The sequence below is a fragment of the Apodemus sylvaticus genome, chromosome 5 (genome assembly GCF_947179515.1).
Source record: "Apodemus sylvaticus chromosome 5, mApoSyl1.1, whole genome shotgun sequence".
NCBI classification, from domain to species: domain Eukaryota; kingdom Metazoa; phylum Chordata; class Mammalia; order Rodentia; family Muridae; genus Apodemus; species Apodemus sylvaticus.
In genome coordinates, this window is record NC_067476.1 from 114,504,931 (window position 1) to 114,530,559 (window position 25,629).

The 25,629-nt window shown below is 43.4% G+C and overlaps 1 pseudogene; it reads right to left on the reverse strand.

The window, feature by feature from the left end:
* Positions 1-24,078: 24,078 nt before the first annotated feature.
* On the reverse strand, positions 24,079-24,186 carry LOC127686575 (uncharacterized; annotated as a pseudogene).
* Positions 24,187-25,629: the final 1,443 nt, after the last annotated feature.

Here is a 25,629-nt window from a genome sequence, read left to right on the forward strand (position 1 = left end):
GATAAATTATCTTAGTTGTGAGCATTCCGTTATAACAGTAGAACATGCAAGATACCAACCATACCTGACTTAAAAACCTAACGACTCTTACTAGAATCAAATGTTTTCAAGATACCTTTACAGAGAAGTGGGTTGTGATAGCAGAAGAATGAGGCAATGCTTGGGAAATCACAGTCACATTCAATAGGTCATCTCTGTTTTCCCTGGTAGTATGAGTGGGTCACTGTGAGGGTCTATCACAAATTGCACTAGACAGCTGGGGTGAGTTATATTTAGTGTTGAGAGAGGAAGAACTTCCAAAGATAGAACTAGCGCCTAAGCTCTGCTGTCTAAGTTCATACTTGGGGGCAGCTGGCAAAATGGGATGGGGGAATCTAAGCCAGAACAAACAAGCATTCAGAGCCAAAGCAGGAGGGAGGACAGAGGTGGCGGCACGGCTCATCCGAATGGTGTGCAATGCCCTCCGTGGTCTTTGCATCCAGTCCTCGTTTCTCTTCCAGTGGTCTTTACAACACGAAAGACCTATGTCTGTTGCTTTGTTTTATTTGTCTCTTTGTATCTTCAACTCCTGTCCCCTCCCTCCATTCTGTGACTGATAACGCAGAGAGTCCTGGGTGGAATTAATATTTAGAACCAGCTACATTGGGCAAAGTAAGCATCCATTATGGAGTGTGGCTTTAACATTTAAAAGAGATGTCTATGCCTCCAGCTGCTCTCTGGTCAGCATGCAGCCTGTGATTTCCTAATAAGTACAAAGCATTTCTATAGAAAGCCTACATGAACTAGAATATCCAAGACCCAGAGAGACAATGCCAGATCTGAGAGCAGTGATGATTAGCCAATACCGGGATCAGCCTTGATTAGCCAGGGGCTCACTGGAGTGACTATGACACTTTCTGGTCAGGTTTTCTTTGTTTTTTTCTCCTTCTTGTTTCCTCTAGTAAGGTGGGGCTCTGAAGCTCGTTCATGAGGTGGACATCATCTGAGGGTGGTTTTTAGGGGCCTACTCATCCAAGCAGATGTTCAGGGAATGTGAGATGCTCTTAGACCAGATTTGTTGTGTGTGTGTGTGTGTGTGTGTGTGTGTATGTATGTGTGTGTGTGTGTGTATGTGTGTGTGTGTATGCATGCATGTATGTGTGTACATGTGTTCATATGTTCATACGCATGGTAAGCAATATTTTAAACATAATGGAAGGTTCACAAAAGATTGAGTTAGAAGGTACAAAGACTTTCCTCATGTTCCCTATTCCAGCATATCCATCCTTCCTATACTATCTGAACTCCATATCAGAGAGGTATGTTTGTTACAATTAATGTGCATATTGGCATACTATAAGTGCCCAGAATCCTTAGTTTAAATCAGGGTTGTATATTCTGTTTGGGCAAATATGTAGTACATTTGCTCCAGACCAATATTAACATGGAGTAGCTTTGCTATCCTAAAACTATATTTCGCCTTGTTTTCTCTCTCATCCCTGACATCTCCTGACCCATTTACCATCTTCATGATTTTTCCTTTCCAGAATGCTGTGTAGCTAGATGTACACATTAAGTGACCTTCTAGTTCTCTGTCTTTCATTAAAGTAAATAATTTAAATTTAATTTAATTTAAATTTTAGCATTTAAAGTTTCTTCTTTTCATACCTTGGTCACTCATTTGTGTTTAAACAATTGTCTAAATATATCAATTAAAAGACAGACATTATCAGAATGAATAAAAACACTAGATCCTACTATACATTGTATATAAGAAGCACATTTTAAGTATAAAGATATGTATAGATCATAAATAAAGGGGTGTGTTAATATATACTACATTGACACCAATTGAAAGAAGTGGAATAAACTGTGCTAATTTCATATCTAAGTGAGCTTTAGAACACAGAAAGTTATTAGCAATTAAAGAGAAGTGTTGTGGCTTAAACGACAATGGCCCCCATAGGCTCATATATGTGAATGCTTAGTTATCAGGGAAATGGCACTACTTGAGAGGGATTAGGAGGTGTGGCATTGTTGGAGGAAGTGTGTCACTGGGGGTGGGCTTTGGGTTTTCAAAAGTTCAAATCAGGTATCTTCTGATGCCTGTGGACCAGGATGTAGAACTCTCAAATACTTCTCCAGCACCATGTGTACCTGCATGCATTCATGTTCCCTGCCACAATGACAATGGACTAAACCTCTGGAATCATAAACAAGCCCAGTTAAATGCTTTCTCGTATAAGAGCTGCTGTGGTCATGGTGTCTCTTCACAGCAATGAACACCGAGTAAGACAAGGAGCATTGCATGATGAATATTGTCAACATCTACTACATACATACATACAGCTCTTGGTATATTAACCTAACAACATAGCACTGGCATATACAAGACATGATGGTAAGGTGATTATTGATATAGAAGTTTGAGATCTGTCATATTATTACCATTTGTATTAATTATTATTGTATTTTTCTGTTTTTATCTTCTTGTTATTTTATTTATGGTTTTAATTAAATGTCTTATGTCCCATTTTCTCTCTTTTCTCAAATTATCAGGAATTCTTTTTAAAAAAATGTTTTTCAGTGATTGCCCTAGCATTTTAACATTTATTTACAACTAAACCAAATTCTATATACAAACACTATCTGTAATGTATTTTAAACCTTAAAAATAGGCCTGCCATCTCCCCATCCTTAGTCAATAGTATACTGTTAAAATTAATGACATATTGGAATCAAGTCAATGAAACAAGAAACTTCTCTTTAAAGAATGACCCAGGTTTTAGATTTTGAAAAGGCTCACTTGAACAAGCAGACCACAATAGTTTAGTTGGGAGCTCATTAGACTAAAATGTCTCACTTGGGCACTGTCTTAGTTTGGATTGCTGTGAAGAGACACCATGACCAAGGCAACTCTTATGAAGGCAAACATTTCACTGGGGCTGGTTTACAGTTTCAGAGGTTCAGTCCATTATCATCATGGTGAGAAGCATGACGATGTGCAGGCAGACATGGTGCAGAGATGAGAGTTCTACATCTTGATCTGAAGGCAGTCAGAAGACTTACTTCCACAGGCAACCAGAAGGAGGCTCTCTTCTGCACTGGGTGGTGCTTGAGTACTAAGAGACCTCAAAGCCCACCTACACAGTGATGCACTTACTCCAACAAGGCCACACCTATCTCAATAAGGCCACACCTCCTAATAGTGCCACTACCTATGGGCCACGCATATTCAAACCACATTACACTCCCTGGCGCCCATAGGCTTTTTCAAACTTATGAATCTATGGAAGTTATACCTAGCCATAGCATAATGCAAAATACATTTAGTCCAACTTCAAAAGTCCCCATAGCCTATCACAGTTTCAACTATGTTTAAAAATTCAAACTCTCTTCTGAGATTCATACAATTTCTTAACTGTAATCCCTATAAAATCAAAATCAAAAAAATAGATTACATACTTCCAACATCACAAGATAAATAAATTAGCATTCCAAAATTCCAACTCCTTTGTTGCCTAAGCTTTGTTCTCCTGGAACTTGCTCTGTAAACTGATTTTGAACTCAGAGATCTGTATGCCTCTGTCTCCTGAGTGTTGAGATTAAAGATGTGTACTACCATGCCTGGAACTAAGTCTTTATTAACTTTTCAAAAGATCTTTATAAGTTTTGGACTGTAGTTCAGCCCAGACGTAGTCAAGTTGACAACTGAGAATAACCATCATAATCTATCCTTCCTTTGCCAATTTGAGACATAATCATATGTTCTTATGTCCAAATTAAAACAATAGCCAGGTCAAAAGAACACATAGCATAATATAACTACCCCTCACTGAGTGGCAAATGCATAAACAATAAGCTTGGCTGAGTGGGATCTTGCCCTAAGGTTACCACTCCCTTAAATACATTTAGTATCCTTGAAGTCAAAATTTTGCTCCACTCCACTTCCTGGTGCCCCTTTAAGCCTTAAACCATGCATTTTTTGTTTTTCCTTTCTAAGCTTGCTATGTTTGATCAAAATGCTCCTCATAAGAGTGAACCACGGGATAAAGTCTAAACAGGGTTTCGTTTTTGTTTTTGTTTGGTTGGGGTTTTTTTGGTTTTTTGTTTGGTTTTTTTTTTTTTGAGATTTTCTTTGTCAATGTAATTAATCTAAATCTTTTTACCTCAGCCTCAGGCAGACTCTTCAGATAAGGGCAAAAAGCAGCCGCAGTCTTCACCAAAATATCACAAGAATGATCTCTAGGCAACATACTAAAATTCTCCTCTGAAACCTCTGAACCAAGGCCTTCAGAGTTCAAGTCACCCTTAGCACTAGTTTCTTCCATATTCCTTCTAGGCTAGCCCATTGAGCCCAACTTAAAAATCCATTCCATTGCTTTCCAAATCCAAGGTCCCCCAAATCCACATTCCTCCAAACCTATCACAACAATACCCCAGTCCCTGGTACCAACTTTCATCATAGTTCAGGTTTTATTTCCGTGACGAGACACCATGACCATGTCTTATAAACACAAACATTTAGTTGTGGCAGGCTTACAATTTCAGTTTCAGAGGTTTGGACCATTATTATCATGGCAGGAAGCAAGGTGCTGGAGAAGGAGCTGAGAGTTCTACATCTTGATCCAAAGGTAGCCAGGAGGAAGCTTGCATCCACACTGAACAGAGCTTGAGCAGTAGGAGATCTCAAAGGCTGTCTATACAGTGACATACTTCTCTACAAGGCTATACCTACTCCAACAAGACCACACCTCCTAATAATGCCAAAACCACCAGAGGTACATTAAAGGAAAATATCCCCAACTGAAGATTTTTTGGCCAATATTTATAACTCTTGGGGGGAAAAAATCACACTGGTATCTGTGCCTAAATATCAAACTTTGCACAAAAGAATAAATGTCAATTTTTTATTGTGACTGATTTCTAGCACTAAGAGATGGAAATTTATAGAGGTTGGGGGTTTTTATTTAGATAAGTTGTTCAATTTTGAAAACTATACTGAGATGCAAAGTATAGAAGTAATTCCCCAGCAAAACAGAATCTAGAAGAAAGGAACAGGCAGGCATTGGGAGGGTGGTAGGGATGGGATGAGGCAGGAAAGAGAGCAAGTAGAGTCCCAGTATCTACCTTCCTTCCATTGATCTGTACCTCTTTAAGGTAGTTGTCCTGGTGACATGGTACAGCCTTTAGTTCAATGGTTCTCAACCCATGGGTCATGACCCCTTTGGGGATTGAATGACCTTTACACAGGAGTCACATAAGACCATTGGAAAGCACAGATATTTATGTTATGATTCATAACCATATCAAAATTACAGTTATGATGTAGTATGAAAATAATTTTATGAGGGGGGATCACCACATAAGGAGCTATACTCAAGGGTTGCAGCGTTAGGAGGATTGAGAACCACTGCTTTAGCATATGAGCTTTGGGGAACACTTTAGAGCTGCCCAATAACAGATTCCAAGTCTATTGGGAATCCTTCCCTGTCTCCAGGCAGAAGGCATTTCTCTGGTTCTCTCATGAAGTCCTGGTTTCATCTGATTTTATGTTACTAACTTATCTTTATCTCCTAAATTTAAAATTCTTTGAGAGAAGAAAATATGCCCTTTAACCTTCTGCTCCAGCAGCGAATGTTTGTAGAAAAATGCCATGGGTCACATTCCGTCTGAATGCCTGCTAACAAGGTCAACCCACCCCACATTTCATGGTCATTCCAGAGGGAAGAGCCAGCCTACATTTCATTTTGACATGGGTGAGTGTTTATTGCAGATGGGTCTAGTCCTGGCCTGTTGAACAACTTCTGAATAGTCTATGGTGCTCATCAGATATCTTGGATTTAATTTTACTCATTGTGCTTTATTCTTAAAAAATAGTGGCTCACAAATGTAGGCACTGGCAAACAGGGTGACATCATGGCAAAGTGAGGGCTGTTTGTCTCTAAGAAGATAAGACCTGTCTAGCAAAGAGACATGGGCACAATGAAAATTGACAATAGCAAATTTATCTCTAACTAATGTCAGAGATAGAATATACCAAATATTCATTTCCCTGGAATCTTGAAATCTGTTTGTAAATTCTCCTATCAAACAGAAAAGCAACACTATGTTATCCAACCCCGACCTCTGTTCAGGTGACTGTGCTTATCCAACTTATGTCAAAATGCATAGAATTGTTTGTCTAAATGTGAACTTGCCCTAATTTCAGTTTCTTTTGGCATGCTATTTTGATTGAAAACAGTATATGAATAAGTTGATTTTTATCTTAAAATCAAATGCTCATCTCATTTAAATGAACCATTAAATCCAGCAAACATTTTCACCCCATTCACTCATTTCTATTCAATTTTCATTGTCAAGTTTGGTATAGATTTTGGGCTTGATCCCATAAATAAGTTGGTAATGTTGAAAAATCAAAATCTTTCCAATATTTGGTCTCAGTTTATCCATCTCAGTTCCAAAAATATAAGTGATACCACCATGGTCAGTGGGCTGGGCCTTCCCATACTAATAATTAATCAAAAAAGCCTCATAAGCATGCCCACAGGCCAATCTGATCCTAGCTACAGAGTTTTGTGCTCTCTTGATTAACATTGAGTGTGATTACAGCCAGAAAGATATAAAGGAGCCATCAGTGGGAGGAGGGCTAGAGCAGAGTACACTGGAGATGGAAATGGAGGTCAGAATACTGGGGGTAGAAAGCTCTGGACGAGGAGGCAGGTGAGAACTCAGGGAAAAAGCAGTGAGTACCCACAATAAGGATATGTGGGAAAGTCAAATGAACCCATTAAAAATATTATCTAAAAGATGAATTTAAATTGAGGTGCCCTCTATGAATGGATATTGCTTCTCTTAGAAGCCATGAACTATTAAAGAGAAATCCCAAACCAGTTATGACATGTCATCCAATAAGTTCTTGACCAAGGAGACCCAAGAAGCCTCGAAAACAATATGGGCTACTGCTATTGCTCTGAGCTGCCCACCAGAACCTGATGGTAAGACCGTATTGCTGAAGACACCACATATGTTGGTCATAAGACATAGAGACATCAAGCTGGAGCTGAGCTGAAAGGTTCCTCCCTGCTGGCTATCTTCCATAGGGCCAGACTGTGCTGTGTAGGCTGCTGAAAGAGAAAGGGATGAGCAGTTTTATAAGAAAGTAATACTAGAATCTAGCCACTGCTCAGGTCTCAACACTTTGCAGCAGCTCTTTCGCAGATACTGACAGGTACCCTAGTCAGGCACAGTCTGAGAGTCCTAGCTAACAGACTCCCAGTGCCAGGATCTTACAGCTGGGAAATGAATGAACATCATAAGGGACATTGATGCCATATCCTGTCCCCCAGTCCATTCCCTGACTCCGACTTGGGAATCAGACAGCTTAGCCATGGAACCTCCTCCATACTTAAAAAGGCATGAAAAAGAGACCCCACTTTTACCAGGCAAACTAATTTCCCTCCTCAGATATCTCATCATGTTGTCTGTAGCAGGTGCAGGGCCCAAACTCTCCTTGGATCCCCTGTCATGCTGCTGGCTCTCTATCTATCATGGTATTAATAATTTTTCTAATATATTTCTGCAATTAATCCATAGCAATATATCTCACTGTCCTTCTTGAAACTTCCCCAGCCCTGAAACCTTCCAAATCTTACCTAGCTATGAATTCTGTAAGCTACTGCAATGACCTGCCAGGCAAGATGTTCTCTCTAATACAATAGTGGCATGAGTGTTAAGGGGCAAACCAGCTGTTTTCTGATTGAATCTGAGTCCCCTTCCACAGGAGGGAATCCTGATCTAGTTCCACACACTTGGTCAAGACCCTGTGGTTAAGGAAGTCATGGATCCTAGGATATTATTTTGCTACATTGCCACACTATATTTTGCTATATTGTCACACTACTTCATAAATAGCCATACTTAAATCCATAGACTTATGCCTCATGAGCATGTGGCTATTAATTCAGAAACCAATAACTGGTCAATGTGCTGAAAATAAATGATAGTGGGACGCTTGTCCTTAAATAAAACAGATGAAATGCCCCTCCCCCACGAGGCAAAGGGAACATCACAAAAGGGGAGAAGAAAGAATGTAAGAGCCAGAGTACAAAGAAATGTGCAGAAAAGCAAAAACAAACAAAAAAAACATGTCCCCGTGCTAGGCATAATGGCGTATACCTTTAAACCAAATACCTGGTAGTCAGAGGCAGGCATATCTCTGTGAGTTTGAGGCCAGCCTGGTCTACATACAAGTTTCAGGATACCCAGATCTATGTAGAGAAACCTCTTAACTTTTTTTTTTTTATAAAAAAAAAGGCTATCAGTGGCTTATGACATAGTCATTGTACTTATGAACACATGCAGCTGTGGCTATCTATGCAAGATCTACATGAGACTGAGTCTGTCACCATTTCCTCAAGAATGGAGGAAGGTCCTGCTCATCCTTAAGGGATTATTTACAACTGACAGTCATTAGGAAAGGGGATGTCTTCTTCAGTGGGATAGCTACTGACAAGTTGCCCCGATGCCAGTGAATAACCTCCTACCTATGCTCAGGCTAGAAACTCTACACTTAGTGGACTGCACACAAACAGAAGACATGCAAGAGTGTGGTGGGAAGACTTGTGAAGAAGTGTTCCAGTGGGAGGATGAAGGGTATCAGAAGTGGAGTGACTGAAATATCCTATACAAATGTCTCAAATAATATTTCAAATAAAATCTTTCAAATAATAACACCTTTTAACAAATAAGCCTCTGTCGATACAGGAAATATAAAGCAGCCAGATGAGTTCTCTTAATCCTCCTACTACATTTCTAAAGAATTGATCATCACAAAGTTATTTTCACTCTTCCAGAATGCATAAAAGAAAAAAATTGCCATAGTTATGTTTAAATTATATGTGCATGTTGAGTGGGGGTGCTGTGTGGTGTGCATGTGAAGGTGATGCCCATAGGGGCCAGAGGAGGGTGTTGGCTCCCCTGGAACTGGATTGTGAGCTATCTGATATGGGTGCTGAGACCCAAACTTGGGGCCTCTGCAAGAGCAGTATACTTTTAGCCATTGGGTCATTTTTCTAGCCCCATACTATTTTCATAAATGGAAACTGTCACCCTTCTTTCTCTCCACTATGGACTGCATCCTTAAACAGTGAGGAAATAAGCCCCTCCCCCTCCTAGCTGCTTTTGATGAGAACAGGAGAAAGACACTGGTCAAGCAGTGTAGGGCAGGGACTTCAGAACAAGCATTTCTACTCCTTGTCCTTGACAACTTGTTTTGTCTTTCCCAGAAGCCGAAAATGTTCTTGTTCCTAATAGCAGTTCTGTTTTGGCTGGAGGCCAGAAATGTTAGAAACATTTAGAACTACTTCATGTTCTGATTTCCTGTTATTCTCTCTCCTTTTATATAGCTCTCTAATGAGACCATACCTGTAAGCTATGCATGATACATACTTTATTGGCTCTTGACTATGTGTGTGACACTCCAGTTTGGCCACTTGGATAGAACATCTCTTAGTTACTTTTTTTTTTTATTATTGACATGGTAAGACACCATGGCCAAGGCAACTAATAAAAGAGAGTTTATTTTGGATTTAAAGTTTCAGAAGGTTAGAGCCTACGGCCATCACAGTGGGAGCATGGCAGCAGATTAACAGGCATCATGCTGGAGAGTAGCTGAGAGGTCAGATCTTGATCCACAAGCAGGAGGTAGAGAGATGTAACTCAGAATGGAGTAGGCTTTTGAAACATCAAACTCACCCCTCAGTGACATGCCTGCTCCAATGAAGCCACATCTCCTAACCCTTCTCAAAGAGTTCTACCAGCTAAAGACCAAGGTATTCAAATACAGGAGCCTGTTGAGGCCATTCTCATTGAGACTACCACAGAGAGGAACAGGACCGGCTCATGGGTGGGCCAACTGGGCTGATAAACTAACTTCCCATGCCTCAACCCCGTAAAACCTTGTTAACAGAGACACTTGGAGTCAGCTTTTATATGGATCCACTCCTGTTCTACGTAGCTCTGCTTGCTTGTCTTCTCTTAGACTCATTCCTAGGAAAGGACTTCTTTGTAAAGTCCTTCTGCTGCCCATGAGATCTATTCTTTGAGTTCATAGGCAAAGGACCTGGAAGCCATTGATCTGGTAGCCATTGATTTTCTGTGACTATAAACCCCTGGGTGAATCTCACCTAAGACAAGAAAATCTCTGTCACACTCAATGATACCTTTTCGCTTTTTCATCCATTTCACCTTTCTCAGGTAGTTTGTCTGAGCAATGAGAAAAATAATCAATGGGGTAGTGGTGGTGCATGCCTTTAATCCCAGCATTTGGGAGGCAGAGGCAGGAGGATTTCTGAGTTCGAGGCCAGCCTGGTCTACAGAGTGAGTTTCAGGACAGTCAGGGATATACAGAGAAACCCTGTCTCAAAAAAACCAAAAATAAACAAAACAAAACAAAACAAAAGTAATCAATACATGTGCTAATCAAGGGAAGCTTACCAAGGGTTGGACTTCAGAGCCCATTGAATCCCAACACTCATTGCTTAACTTAGCAAACAAGCACAAAGTTGTTGATGTTGAAGTTTAGACATTAAGGGAAAGTCCCTGGAGTAAAATAACTACAGCAACTGTGTAGGACTCTTAGTTATGGTTTCTCTTGCTGTGAAGGGACACCATGGCCAAGGCAATTCTTATAAAAGAAAATGTTCAGTTGGATCTTGCCTACAGTTTCAGAGGTTTTGTCCACTATCATCATGGTGGGAAGCATGGCAGCATGCAGGCAGATGTGGTGCTGGGGAAGGAGCTGAGAGTTCTACATCCAGATCCACAGGAAGAAAGAGTGACACTGGACCTGGATTGGGCTTCCTCTAACAAGGCCACACCTGTTGGAGACCAAATTCTGGGAAAACAGACCTTCAACAGCTCTCACCTTGAGAGTTCACTGACCTTGCAGTTTACAGCTGAACCACCCCCTTCTTCACACAAAGCTGATCAACTGGTTCTCATCCTGGCCAAACACCTGGGGTTGTCTAGGCGGAACCAGCATTCCAGAAAAGCTGCTGGATGCCACAGCCAGCATCCGCTCTGGATGACCTTTCCTCCTTCTGTGCTTTTACCATTCCCCTCAGCCCTTCCCTACTTCCTCTTACGGAGTGTTCAAAACCAGGCTTTTCATTAAAGAGGCTTTGACAAGACCCCCCTTTTGCTTGGCCTCGCTCCTTTTTCCCGCCCATTTCTCTTTCAGGCTTGGGTTCCCCTCGGCTCCCCGAATAACAAGTGGCCCCCACCGAGGTACGGACCTTCGCCAGGAAAAGGCCACAGGCCACCGCAGCAAAGAAGTCATTGGGAGGAAGAACTTTTACAGCTCATGAAAGAAAGTTTCCTTTGGGAAGTTACATTTCTGTACCATAAGAAATGGGCCATTGTCTAAAGAAGAGGTCTTCATTAGAGACCTGAAAGCTTCTCTCAGGGAAAGGGGAGTTAGAGTTAAAAAGAAAGATATGGCAAAAAAAAGGTCGAGAATTAAATGAAATATTTACCAGGCAGGGCCCCGATGCTGTCCCACCTCTCTCCACATGGTCATGGTCAGTGTCTACTTATCTACACTCTCTCTCTGCCTTTCTCTGTCTCCACTAACCTATTAACTTTCATCCTCTGTTCTGAATAAACTTTATTCTATACCATGTCTGTGTGTGTGTTCGCCTAGGCACCCCCCCTTCCCCCTTGTTAAATCTTAAACAAGAGAAAAAGCAGGTTTCAGAAAAGCAGTTTTTCCATGTGTAGGACGTGGTATAAAAAAAAAGAGAGAAAAATAATGGTTGAAAGCTATTTCCCACACCTAATCCTTTTTTAAGTAGTGCCACTCCCTGATAACTAAGCATTCAAATAAGTTTATGGGGCCATTCTTATTCAAACCACCACAGGAACCACTCCAATGCTTCTTTATTAGAAATCAACTGGCTGTGAATGACTAATCCCTTGCATGACAAAATTCTTACTGGAGTTTTAAAAGTCAAATCTTGGGCCCTGGCAGCCTAAACGATCTAGGCTCGCCCAATCATCCTCAATAGACCAATAAAGAGACAGGTAAAAGTGAAAGGTAAAGAGTAGAGACTTGTTCAACATGGCCCCATTGTAAAAAAAAAAATAACCAAAAGAGAAATCCAGTGACTCCCAAGTCTGTCTAAGAGGAGCCAGCATGAAGTTTAGGTTTCTTCGGAGGGTGAAGAGGCTTAATAATCTGTCCTTGTCCCGCATGCTCCCACCCATCATTGTTTCTGCTCCCAGTCTGTCTGCAAGCTATCAGCACCGTGTGACTTCTCTTCCTAGCAGGCAGCCCCTTCTCTGGTGTGCACCAGGCTTCACCTTCCCCTCCCCCACATGGCTTAGGGTCCTTAGATTCAGTTGTCTGATAGGCAAAATGCCTGACTTTAAAATGTCTTTACTCTTTCCAGAAATGTTATACTACCACTTGCCTCTAACAAGAACCTGGAAGACATACGTTGATGGATGAAACTAATTTATTCAAGTTAGAGATCCAGTAAGTAGAGACAGACATTCAGTTCAAAATGGCTATTTTGGGGGGATTAAGATTTGCAAGCTCTTTGGGGAATAATGAATGGGAAACTTTCACCCACTTCCGTTCTGGCCAAAGTTTTTTGTGCTCAGGTACATTCACCACTGCATCTTCCATTTAACATTATGCTAAAAATTAAGATATAATCCAATTCCACTGAAACAAACAATGGGACTTCATGTATATATGAGGGAAAAGGTATTACTCTTTATATATAACACGGATTTACCTGGGAACACTAGAAAAACTAACCCAAAATATTTATCAACAAAAAGTGATTGTAATTAACATCAGAGCTGCAAAAGTTATTCTGTATAAATATACGGCTTTCATGTAACACAGTAGCAAGGAATTAAAAGATACAATGTGATTCTCCTAACCCATCTCCTTTCCTTTGTGACTCCCTACAGAACTGCAAAACCACTCCCTACTTGGCTGAGTGGGACCCAAGTAGGTTGTCTGTGTTTTCTTTCCAATGCTCCATTCTGGATTCTCTGGAGTACTCTGAGGTTTCCTGTTATTTCCTCTCTGGGCCCTTCCTTCCAGCTCATATTCATCTCTTTGGAATATGATCTCATGGTGTAGACACAGGGTTCCCCCAATTCTTCTTCCCTGCCCTCTTCGGCCATTCCTCCTAGCCTATCTCTCTTCTTTGTGACTCCCCTGTGACCCCAGAATTGCCCTCTACCAGCCACACTGGCTGGGGTCAAGGTAGGCTACCATGTCTGTCTTTCCCTCCTCCATTCTGAGCTCTCTAGAGTAGCTGCTGCCTGCCTACCTCAGCCCCTTCTCCTAATCCAACCCACACCTGATACTGCTAAAGAAGCCAAGAATCTGAGACTAGATAGCCATGGACCTAGGGGGAAACCGGCAGCACTATTCTACTAAGTGATAAAAGACTCCTGGTGACACATTGCCACACCCATAGTCATCACTTACCCTCATCAGAGAAGCTTGGTTTTGTGGTAGATGGTAATTAACATGGAGACCACAACAGAGACGTGCATAAAGTGAGAGATTTTGGAACACTCCTCCCTAAATGGAATATTATTATCACACCCCTCCTCTCTAAGATAGGCTTAGAGATCTATCTATTCAGAAGAGGGAGCAGAAAGATTGTAAAAATCGCTCGATGACTGTGAAGAAACATCACCATCCAGGCCTGATGCACGTGTGAGCTCACAGTATTGTGACAGAATAGACAAAATCTGTACAAGCTCAAGACCAACAAAATTCCCCAGACGGAGGGGGAGAAGTAGACACAATGTCCCATTCCCTAAGAATCTATTTGCAATTTATACCCATCGAGAGTTAGGAAATAGCAGGTTTTGTTCCAATGCAACTTTGTAGAAGTTATGTGAGGACAAGTTTTTAAATGATTCTGGAATACAAAATAGACCTGGATTCTCTTAGAACCTGTGAATTGGTCTGAGCAATTTCATGTGACAATGGTTAAAGTCCTCAGATCAGAGATTGAAGAGGAGGACTTGCGACCCAAATGTCTTAGTTATTTTTCTATTTGTGTGACAAAACACCGTGACTAAGGCAACTTACAGAAGAAAATTTACTTACAACTTAAGGTCTGAGAGGTCAGAGTTCATAACTATCATAGAAGGAAGAACAACTGGTAGCCATGGTGCTGGAGCAGCAGCTGAGAGCTCATACCATGATCTGCAAAGAAACAGAGAGACAATGGGAAAGGCAAGAGCCTTTTGAAACCAAAGCCCACCCCCCTCATACACACACACCTCCTCCCACAAAAGCTAGGGCCAGGGCCAGGGCAAAGGCTTCTCTGACTAGTCTGGCAGAAATAAATATGTTCATTTTTTCTTAATGATTTATTGATTTATTATTATATGTAATATGTAAGTACACTCTAGCTGTCTCCAGACACTCCAGAGAGGGAGTCAGATGTCATTATGGATGGTTGCTCGTTCTGGCCCCAAGATTTTTATTTATTACACATAAGTACACTGTAGCTGTCTTCAGACACTCCAGAAGAGGATGTCAGATATCGTTATGAGATGGTTGTGAGCCACTATGTGGTTGCTGGGATTTGAACTCAGGACCTTTGGAAGAGCAGTTGGTGCTCCTAACTGCTGAGCCATCTCTCCAGCCCAATAAACGTGTTCTAAAGAGACACTGTGTTTCTCAACCTTGGTCCTCCAGAACTGAAAATAAGCCTCTTCTCTTGACCATTTCCCCAGTCTGCGGTGTGTGTTATTAACAAGAGGCAGGATAAATAACCCCAGACATGTGCTATATATTTGAAATTGGAGTTTCCCATTGGGATAATGCCTAGGTGCCTTCTGGGGGAGCCAGCCTAATACTGCTCTCTGCTTTGGCTCTTTCTCCATCTCTGTCTCCCTGCTCCATACCCCGCTCACACCCTCAGCCCTGTACTACATGCACGTGAAATTTCGTTTCAAGTAGCAAAGTCTAGTTAAGACAAATAGTTTTTACTATTTGTTTTAATGACTTAAATCTTTGTAATCAAGTATTATTTGGAGCAAATCCTTGGAGCCCAGTTCAAATGCCCTGACTCTGTGGTCAGTTACTGCGCTGAGGCCAAGGTGCAGCACTCCAGTCACTTGTCTCTGTGCATAATGTCCAAGTACAGCTCTTCCTGCAGGGATGACTTTGAGAACCAACGTGTGGTAACTAGGTTCAAAAACAGGCTGTTGGAAGCGCAGCTCTAACATGGGCACATAGTTGTGCTTCTGCTTGTTAGTGCCACGGTCACATGTCTTTTCGAGTGCTATAGAAAAGCTCTTTGATTCTCTTTAGGAAGCTTTACCTGAGATGCACATCTGAGCTCCATGGTCCCACACTGATGATTCTTTCTCACGTTGGGGTCTTTAACCCATGAAACTATAATGACTGTTTTCTCTACTCTGTGGGTCTCTCCTGGAAATGTTGGTTCTACTTCTCAGTGCTGTAATTTAATGCACAGCACAGTGCTGGAAAAGCACAAGCTAATGAAGAAGGGTCCATCACAGGCAGGAGAGACCCCTGGCCAAAACTGGCAAGTGTCTGAGCAACACAAAAAATCTCCCTTGGAAATGCAAATCAAAACAACCCTAAGATTTCATCTTACACCAGTCAGAATGGCTAAGATTAAAAATTCAGGAGACAGCAGGTGTTGGAGAGGGTGTGGAGAAAGAGGAACACTCCTCCACTGCTGGTGGGGTTGCAAATTGGTACAACCACTCTGGAAATCAGTCTGGCGGTTCCTCCGAAAACTGGGCACCTCACTTCCAGAAGATCCTGCTATACCACTCCTGGGTATATACCCAGAAGACTCCCCACCATGTAATAAGGATACATGTTCTACTATGTTCATAGCAGCCCTATTTATAATTGCCAGATGCTGGAAAGAACCCAGGTATCCCTCAACAGAAGAGTGGATGCAAAAAATGTGGTATATCTACACAATGGAGTACTATTCAGCCATTAGAAACAACGAATTCATGAAATTCTTAGGCAAATGGATGGAGCTAGAGAATATCATACTCAGTGAGGTAACCCAGACTCAAAAGGTGAATCATGGTAAGCACTCACTAATAAGTGGATATTAACCTAGAAAACTGGAATACCCAAAACATAACCCACACATCAAATGAGGTACAAGAAGAAAGGAGGAGTAGCCCCTGGTTCTGGAAAGACTCAGTGAAACAGTATTCAGCAAAACCAGAACGGGGAAGTGGGAAGGGGTGGGTGGGAGGACAGGGGAAGAGAAGGGGGCTTATGGGACTTTCGGGGAGTGGGGGGGCTAGAAAAGGGGAAATCATTTGAAATGTAAATAAATTATATCGAATAAAAAAAAAAGAAAAAAGAAAATCTCCCTTGTTTTTCACAGCTAAAAACAAAATCACATTATCAGTAAGAGTTGAAATCTGTGACTGTCACATGACATAGAATAGGGAAGATATATTTCGGCTCATGCTTTAAGGGAATGTGAGAGGGAAGGACAGCGAGGGCAGTTGGCAGACTGTGACCGTGACAACAGACTAGCATCTGGTAGAAGAAAAAGAAGAGTCCTTTCAATATAGTTCTCACAGTTATACCCCTTGTTCTTGGCTTAGTGTCAACTAAATGGGAGTGCGCTACTCTCAGAAGAGTGGGCTTAGCTGCTTGGTGACGAGGACACTTCAGCCTCTTGTTACTCTCACTGATGATGGTTTGTGACACTGCATCACTGCACATGCTCACTGGTGATAGTTTGTGACACTGTACCACTGCACATGCTCCCTGGTGATGGTTTGTGACACTGCACCACTGCACATGCTCCCTGGTGATGGTTTGTGACACTGCACCACTGCACATGCTCCCTGGTGATGGTTTGTGACATTGCATCACTGTGTGTGCTTCCTGGTGATGGTTTGTGACACTGTACCACTGCACATGCTCACTGGTGATGGTTTGTGACACTGCATCACTGCGTGTGCTCCCTGGTGATGGTTTGTGACACTGCACCACTGCACATGCTCACTGGTGATGGTTTGTGACACTGTACCACTGCACATGCTCCCTGGTGATGGTTTGTGACACTGCATCACTGTGTGTGCTTCCTGGTGATGGTTTGTGACACTGTACCACTGCACATGCTCACTGGTGATGGTTTGTGACACTGCACCACTGCACATGCTCACTGGTGATGGTTTGTGACACTGCATCACTGCGTGTGCTCCCTGGTGATGGTTTGTGACACTGCATCACTGTGTGTGCTTCCTGGTGATGGTTTGTGACACTGTACCACTGCACATGCTCACTGGTGATGGTTTGTGACATTGCATCACTGTGTGTGCTCCCTGGTGATGGTTTGTGACACTGCATCACTGTGTGTGCTTCCTGGTGATGGTTTGTGACACTGTACCACTGCACATGCTTACTGGTGATAGTTTGTGACACTGCATCACTGCGTGTGCTCCCTGGTGATGGTTTGTGACACTGCATCACTGTGTGTGCTTCCTGGTGATGGTTTGTGACACTGCACCACTGCACATGCTCACTGGTGATGGTTTGTGACATTGCATCACTGTGTGTGCTCCCTGGTGATGGTTTGTGACACTGCATCACTGTGTGTGCTTCCTGGTGATGGTTTGTGACACTGTACCACTGCACATGCTTACTGGTGATAGTTTGTGACACTGCATCACTGCGTGTGCTCCCTGGTGATGGTTTGTGACATTGCATCACTGTACATGCTTACTAGTGATGGTTTGTGACACTGCATCACTGCACATGTTCCCTGGTGATAGTTGTGACACTGTACCACTGCACATGCTCACTGGTGATAGTTTGTGAGACTGCATCACTACACATGCTCCCTGGTGATGGCTGTGACACTGTATCACTGCACGTGCTCCCTGGTGATGGTTTGTGGCACTGCATCACTGCACATGCTCCCTGGTGATAGTTGTGACACTGTACCACTGCACATGCTCACTGGTGATGGCTGTGACACTGCATCACTGCACATGCTCCCTGGTGATGGCTGTGACACTGCATCACTACACATGTTCCCTGGTGATGGTTTGTGGCACTGCATCACTACACATGCTCCCTGGTGATGGTTTGTGGCACTGCATCACTGCACATGCTCCCTGGTGATGGTTGTGACACTGCATCACTGCGTATGCTCCTTGGTGATGGTTTGTGACATTGCATTACTGCGTGTGCTCCCTGGTGATGGTTTGTGACATTGCATCACTGCACATGCTTACTAGTGATGGTTTGTGACACTGCATCACTGCACATGCTCCCTGGTGATAGTTGTGACACTGTACCACTGCACATGCTCACTGGTGATAGTTTGTGAGACTGCATCACTACACATGCTCCCTGGTGATGGCTGTGACACTGTATCACTGCACGTGCTCCCTGGTGATGGTTTGTGGCACTGTATCACTGTATGTGCTTCCTGGTGATAGTTGTGACACTGTACCACTGCACATGCTCATTGGTGATGGCTGTGACACTGCATCACTGCACATGCTCCCTGGTGATGGCTGTGACACTGCATCACTGCACATGTTCACTGGTGATGGTTTGTGGCACTGCATCACTGCGTGTGCTCCTTGGTGATGGTTTGTGGCACTGCATCACTGCATGTGCTTGAGCTTTGTTTCACCTTTCTGGTATTTGTCACACAAATGTGGTGATAATCTATTTTATAAGCCAATTGTTACTTGAATTTTGGAGATTTTCAAAATAGAACTATCAGTGGAGTCATGAACATGCCCTCAAGCTTGGATACATCTTCCTTTTCAAAGGTACCTGCAAGGTCACTCATGTCTCTTTGAGCATTTTCTTCTTAAGTCAGAAAGGTTCTGAACGAGAACAGTAAGTGACAGCCATGTCACAGTCCGAATGCTGTCCTGTCTTGACATTGCCTTTGCTAAACAAACCAGTCCATTGTTTTCAAATTCATCTTCTTTCAAATTCCCAGAACATGGGCAGAAAGCAGCCAAATTTCTTGGCAAACATGTAACACGAACAGCTTCTAGCCAGTTAACAATAGAGTCTTTGTTCTCCTCTGAAACTGTAAGCTTGGTCCCTGCCATTATCCATAGTCCTTTTGACATTCTGATGTCACCAAATCCCACCAGAATGGCCCATTAGGCTATGGCTATAGCATTGTAGAATGCTTCCTCAGAACACAACAGCCATTGCTATCTTCAGAAGAGGCTGTGAACAACCATGAACTATCCCAAAGTTTGGGTCTGTTGACATTTACTCATAGAAGGCAGGATGGGGGGAAGGTCATCAGATCCTTGATTCACATCTCAGCCAAATATTCCTCCCTACAGCCCCTTCCTCTCACCATCTGTATGTGATTCTGTCCTGATTATGCCTGGCCTGTTGGTCTTAGGAGGTCCTCGAGGACATATAGAAGGTAGAAAACCAACTAATGGGAAGTGGGGAAGGGGACTTCATTTGTGCAGTTATGCTGGGGTGAGAGGGTTGGGATTTTTGTTGTTGTTGTTTGTCATGTGTACGTTTAAGGGTTACCCATGCTCCTTTTGAATGATCTTTTACCCATTATTTGTTAGTAATGCAAGTTAACTCCTTGGTTTACCAACTTGGACTTGGGCAAAATCACGGGTGTATCTGTTGGTGTCCGATCTGGGTTAAATAGAGTTTTGTTGTTGTTGTTGTTGTTGTTGTTTTTAAACAATCAGGAAAAGGTCACACAATAAGCATTCTAGGGGATCTCTAGCCCACAACTCTTAGTGATTGCTTCCTATTGTTGTGATAAACACCATGAGCAAATGCAACATGGAGAGGATTTATTTCATCTTGTGGTTTACAGTCCATCATGAGGGGAAGTCTGGGCAGGAACTCAAGGCAGTAAGCATTGCGCATCAGTGCCCTTTCCTAATCCAAAGCTCCCGAATCCTTCCACAGTCCTTCCCCTGACCACATGGTCAGAGCCATCATACCAGCGCATGCTCTCTGGTATCAGTTTCTGTCTCAGTTTGGTTTCACAGTAACAGTGATGAAGACCATTAGCTAAAGCAAATGTGGGGTAGAAAGGGTTTATTTAGTCTTATACTTCCATGTCACAGACCATCTCAAGCAGTAACTGAAACACAGACTACAGAGAAGTGCTGCTTACTGGCTTGTTTTTGTATACAACCCAGTATCACCTGCTCCAGGGCAGCAGTGCCAAAAAGCAAAGAGGAATGAGCACTGCACCCACTTCCGTCCTCCTTTTTATTTAGTTCAGCTTATGGGATGGCACTCTCCACGTTCTGAAAACATCCTCTGTCTGTCTGTCTGTCTGTCTGTCTCTACCCCTGTCTATTTCTGTCTCTGTCTCTCTCTTACACACACACACACACACACACACACACACACAGAGAGAGAGAGAGAGAGAGAGAGAGAGAGAGAGAGAGAGAGAGAGAGAGAGAGAGAGAGGTATGCTTCCTAGAGGAAACATACCTTCCTACTAAATTTAGTCAAGTTGATAATGAAGATTAACTATCACAGGCCATAGGATATTGGTATTAACTATGCATAGAATTGTTAACTATCTGCCCAATTACTCACCCTGTGAGTTTCTACTTGATTTTATATAACAGGCAACATGGCTCCAGCAGACAGTGATAGCACAGATGATAGTTTTTCCATAATCATGGTGAATGTAGGGCTTTCTTTGTCTCTGTGACTGTGTTGTAAACTTGACAAAAATCTAGAATCACCTGAGAGACGAGCTTCTGAGAATCTGTGGGTGGTTATCTTGATTATGTTGGTTGAATGGGAAGACCTGCCCACTATGGGTGGTACCATTCCCTCCTGGGATCCTGAACTATATAAAATGAAGAAAGTGAGCTAAAAGTACACATATATGCATCCATTACTTTCTGATCCTGATTACGAATGTGATGTGGACAGCCTTCTCAAGTTTCTGCTACTGGTTGATGGTGACTTCCCTGCTGTGATGCTCTCTAACCCAGAACTGTGAGCTAAAATAAACACCTTCCCCTTAAGTTGCTTTAGTCAGGTTATCTTACACTGACTGAAAAAGAAACTGAGACAACCTATCATCAGTCCAGGGACTCCACACACTATGGGCACTTTAATGTTAGGGTGTATTTTTCTTCCTCTTCTGGGCCCATAATTCTTAAATTTCATACTCTGGTTAGCTCAGCCCAGTGTTGGAGGGTTTGGCTTTGCCAAGCATGAAGTAGGAAATAGGAGAAGATGCAAAGGTGCCCTTGCTTTTGGTGCTGAGGTTTTTGCATAATAAAATCAGTGCGATAATCCAAGTTTCTATTCCATAAAGCATTGGTCCTCTGGGCTAAGTAGATGATCGAATTGAAAAGAAAGGAAAACAAAACAAAAGAAAAAAGTTGAGAATAGATGATTAGTAAGCACAGTGCGCAGGGGTAAAAGCTAACTTCATTTACCTATTAAACGGAAATTTAAAAACTCACATGGAGTTATGTTTGATTGATCTTTAGTCAACATAATTAAAAACCCAGTTCCAGAACTTTCTTTCCTTCATGGTGCCTTAAGTGGTCAGATCTCCTTTTAGCAACTAGAGTAGATCTAGTTTGCCAGCGGCACAATTAAAACTAAATGCCAGTTAAGGGCCTTGGAGAGTCTTAAAATAACATCTGACTCTCCATCGAAAAATGTACACACAGGTATAGTGTAGCAGGAAGCAGGGAGGGATATTTAAGCCTCTATTCTATTCTTGGCTGTGCCTCTGACTTACTTTAGACCGTGTACCAGTAACTTAACTCTTTAGGTTCTGGTCTATAGTATCATCTCTGAAAATATGGGGATGACCTCTCTTACATGCCTTCAGCAGCATGGCAAGGCTCAGACAGCACCTCAGGAAACACGGGGAAGCAAGGTGGAGCATTTAACAGAGTGGTTCGATTATTAATGCCGATTGCTCATGATGGATGGGGACACTTGTAAAAGTGCTACTGAGATGTCACTGCAGTGTACATAGAGGCTTGGAATCTCATGAAGTCTAGAATAACCTGACGTGTCGATATTTTATTCTTGGAGAAAACAAAGTGGCAAAGAGACAAAATGCAGGCTAAACAATGGAAGTGCTTGGTTTATTTTTCACAATTCTGTAGCCCTCTGGCCACAGTCGGGGATCGTGAAGACCAACAATGGGCATTTCTGAGACAAGAGAAAGAGGAAGGCAAGGAAGGCAGAGAGGAAGATGGGCTTGGAAGTCTATCAGTCACTTGGAAGGCATCTCAGGAACCCTTAGGGAGGACATTGAAGAACACTGAAGAAGCGTGTGTGTGTGTGTGTGTGTGTGTGTGGTGTGTTTTATTGGTTCTCTGTGAATTTCACATCATGTACCCCAATCCCACTCCTTCTCCCCTCATCCCCACCCTCCAATCTGGCAATCTCTCCCCCAACAGCAGGTAAAAATCTCATAATGGAAGCTGTAGTGTGTCACAGTATGCCCTACAGTATATCCTCTTATCCACACTTCGTTTGCAAATGTTCATTGCAATGATTTGTTGGTCTGGTACAAGGCCTCTGGCTTCTGGTACATGATCAATACTGGAACCTCACTAGAACACCTCTGGGATATCCTGTTGTTGCCCTGTGTCACTGAGATCCTATAGTTTTAGGTCTGTAGGACTGGCCCCTTCATGCACTCCAGCATCTAATCAGTGGGGTAGATGTTGGGGTGGACCAATTCAAAGGCCTGGGTCTGGGATGAGAGGTATCTGAGCTGGTCTCCTGCTTTCCTGCCCTCAGGGCTGGCTCACCAGTATGCCCCACAACCAGGGCCAGCTCTACCATGACTTCCAGGCAAGGTGCTAGGCCTGCTCTCCTGAGTATTGCAGCAGATGAGAGACATGGCCTGTCCTCTCACGGTCATGATCCTGGGGCCAGCTCTCCTGCCTGCGATGGATGAAGAGAGAACAGGGTGTCTCTCCCTCCTCTGCATGATCACCCAGCAGACACAAGGCAGGAACAGCTCTCGCACATTCATGCCCTCAGGACTGGCTCACTGCAGCGCCCATCCATATCCAGGGCCAACTCCACTGTGCTGTCCAAGTGATGTTCAGGGCCTACTCCCCTGCTCTCCTAAGCCCAGGGCTAGCTCTTCTGCCGGCCATAGGTGGCGGGAGGAATGGATCGGGAGGACACTTCTTTACCCTTGTCTGCATTGCAGATAAGTTGAGGGGCCAGCCCTCCCCCTCACACCCTTGGGGAAACTCACCTGTGCCCCCCACCCCCGGCAAGTTGCAGATCCTGCTCTACTGAGTAATATAGCTGTCTAGGGGTGGTGTCAACTCTCCTGCTTTCATATACCCAGGGACAGCTCTTCCATAATGCCCAGGTGAAGGGTGGAGCCAGTTTTGTCTAGCCCTCAGGCATCAGTATGCCCACCAGGTAGCAGCCCAGACCAGGGGCATCCACCTGACCTTTGGTGGTAACAGACCCTTGCTGTTTCAGGGTCATGGACACACATATGCCTCGCCCCAGTGGCACCATAGGCCAGAACCCCACCATAGTTGTAGGTGGCAGCACTGGCTACTCACATCAGGCTGTTCCTCACTACCCTTGGGTCTCCAGTTCTGCCTCTCTTCATTGTGCCACATCCTTCTGCTTCTCTTTCTTTTCCATTTCTCCACTACACACTTGCTCCTCATAGAGGCAACTGAGGCCTCTGAGTGATGGGGTTGTCTCTGGAGTGTTATGCCTTGCTTATGCATTATGACGCCAGGCAGGGGTCATCTCAGGCTTGTTCTGCACCCCTAGGCAGCACCGCGCGCAGCACTGCCATCTCAGTCTTCTCAGACTAGCTCCCTGTCCAGGCCCCTTGGTGTCGCCTGGTGGTCATCTTGGGCTCTCTTTTTGATCAGTTCCTCTGAATGATCTCATGTGAGAGTCTCCTGTCCAGGCTTACCCAACCCCAACCTAGTCCCAGGCGGGGTTCTTCTAGTCTCTGGCTCGTTCCCCTCTTAGGAGTCCATCCTGGCTTGTGCAGCGCTGAACTAGTGGTCATCTCAGGCCCACTTTTTGCTAGGAATATCGGGTTACTGATCATTCAGATGCTCACAGGTCAGAACACTAAGCGTAGACACAACTTCTCTCCTCTCTGCCACCTACTCATGCACATGTGACCCAAGAACAGGGGTGATGTCCATTTTTAAGTGGAGACTAGCAATGGAATTACCAAAGGTGAACTTGTATATGTTCATCTTCAGTGTTACACCATGCAACTAACCATCCAGGATTACGGACCCCTTTTAGAGTCTTATGAAAACCAGAGGACCGTCATTTCCAGGGAAAGGTTTATCATCAGTACAAGTCTATACAACTACACCAGAAGCCCAGATTTAAAAACCCGGTACAAATCTCTCTCTCTCTCTCTCTCTCTCTCTCTCTCTCTCTCTCTCTCTCTCTCTCTCTCTCTCCCTCCCTCCCTCCCTCCCTCCCTCCCTCCTTCTTCTCTCTCTCTTTCTCTCTCTCTCTCCCTCCCTCCTTCTCTCTCTCTCTCTCTCTCTCTCTCTCTCTCTCTCTCTCTCTCTCTCTCTCTCTCATACACACACACACACACACACACACCCGGGTAACTGAGATAGACAATCTGAAACAAGCTTGAGGTTAGGGAGACCTTGGAATGGTAAGGAGGGTGGAGGAGAGAAAGAATCAATTTAGGATAGGTACTACTTTCTTGTACCCAGGAATGACCTCAAGGAAAAGATGGAGAAGAATCCCAGATTATTTAGAATCACATATGTACACACATGTTCCATGCACACATACACACTGAAAGACACACATGTGTACATACATGCACAAGTGCACATGCACCCAGGAATGACCTCAAGGAAAAGATGGAGAAGAATCCCAGATTATTTAGAATCCCAGATACATCACATATGTACACACATGTTCCACGCACACATACACACTGAAAGACACACATGTGTACATACATGCACAAGTGCACATGCATATGCACATGTAAACACATATTCGCTTGCACATGCATGTGTCCATGGGCGCGAGCACACACTCATACCCACACCCCCACACCATTTTGATCTTAGAAGTTAGTCACAGACTTTTGTGTTACTATAATAAAGATGGGCCAGAGGACTAAGTTAAAGTTTCATAATTAAAAGAATGAAATAAGAACCACCCTTTATATATGACTTTGCATGCCACCAAGTCTCTTTGTATTCCTCAAAAAAAGGAGACTTTATCAAAGGAGGCTCTCAGAACATTTCAACTTGTGTCAAGTTGACATAAAACTAGCCAGCACAGGAGGCAAGCCAGATCTTTGAAGATCCTTAGGAGCTTGTATATTAGTGATGGAAAAGATGAGGTTTAGTAGGAGAAAATCTGCCTGCCTGTCCTTTTAAAATCGGGCTGTAGGGCATTTCCTAATTAGTGATTGATGGGGAGGGCCCAGCCTATTGTGGGTGGTGCCATCCCTGGTCTGGTGGTCCTGGGTTCTAGAAGAAAGCAGGCTGAGCAAGCCATGAGGAACAAAGCAGTAAGCAGTGCCCTTCTGTGGCCTCTCCATTAGCTCCTGCCTCCAGGTTCCTGCCCTGGGTGAGTTCTTGCTC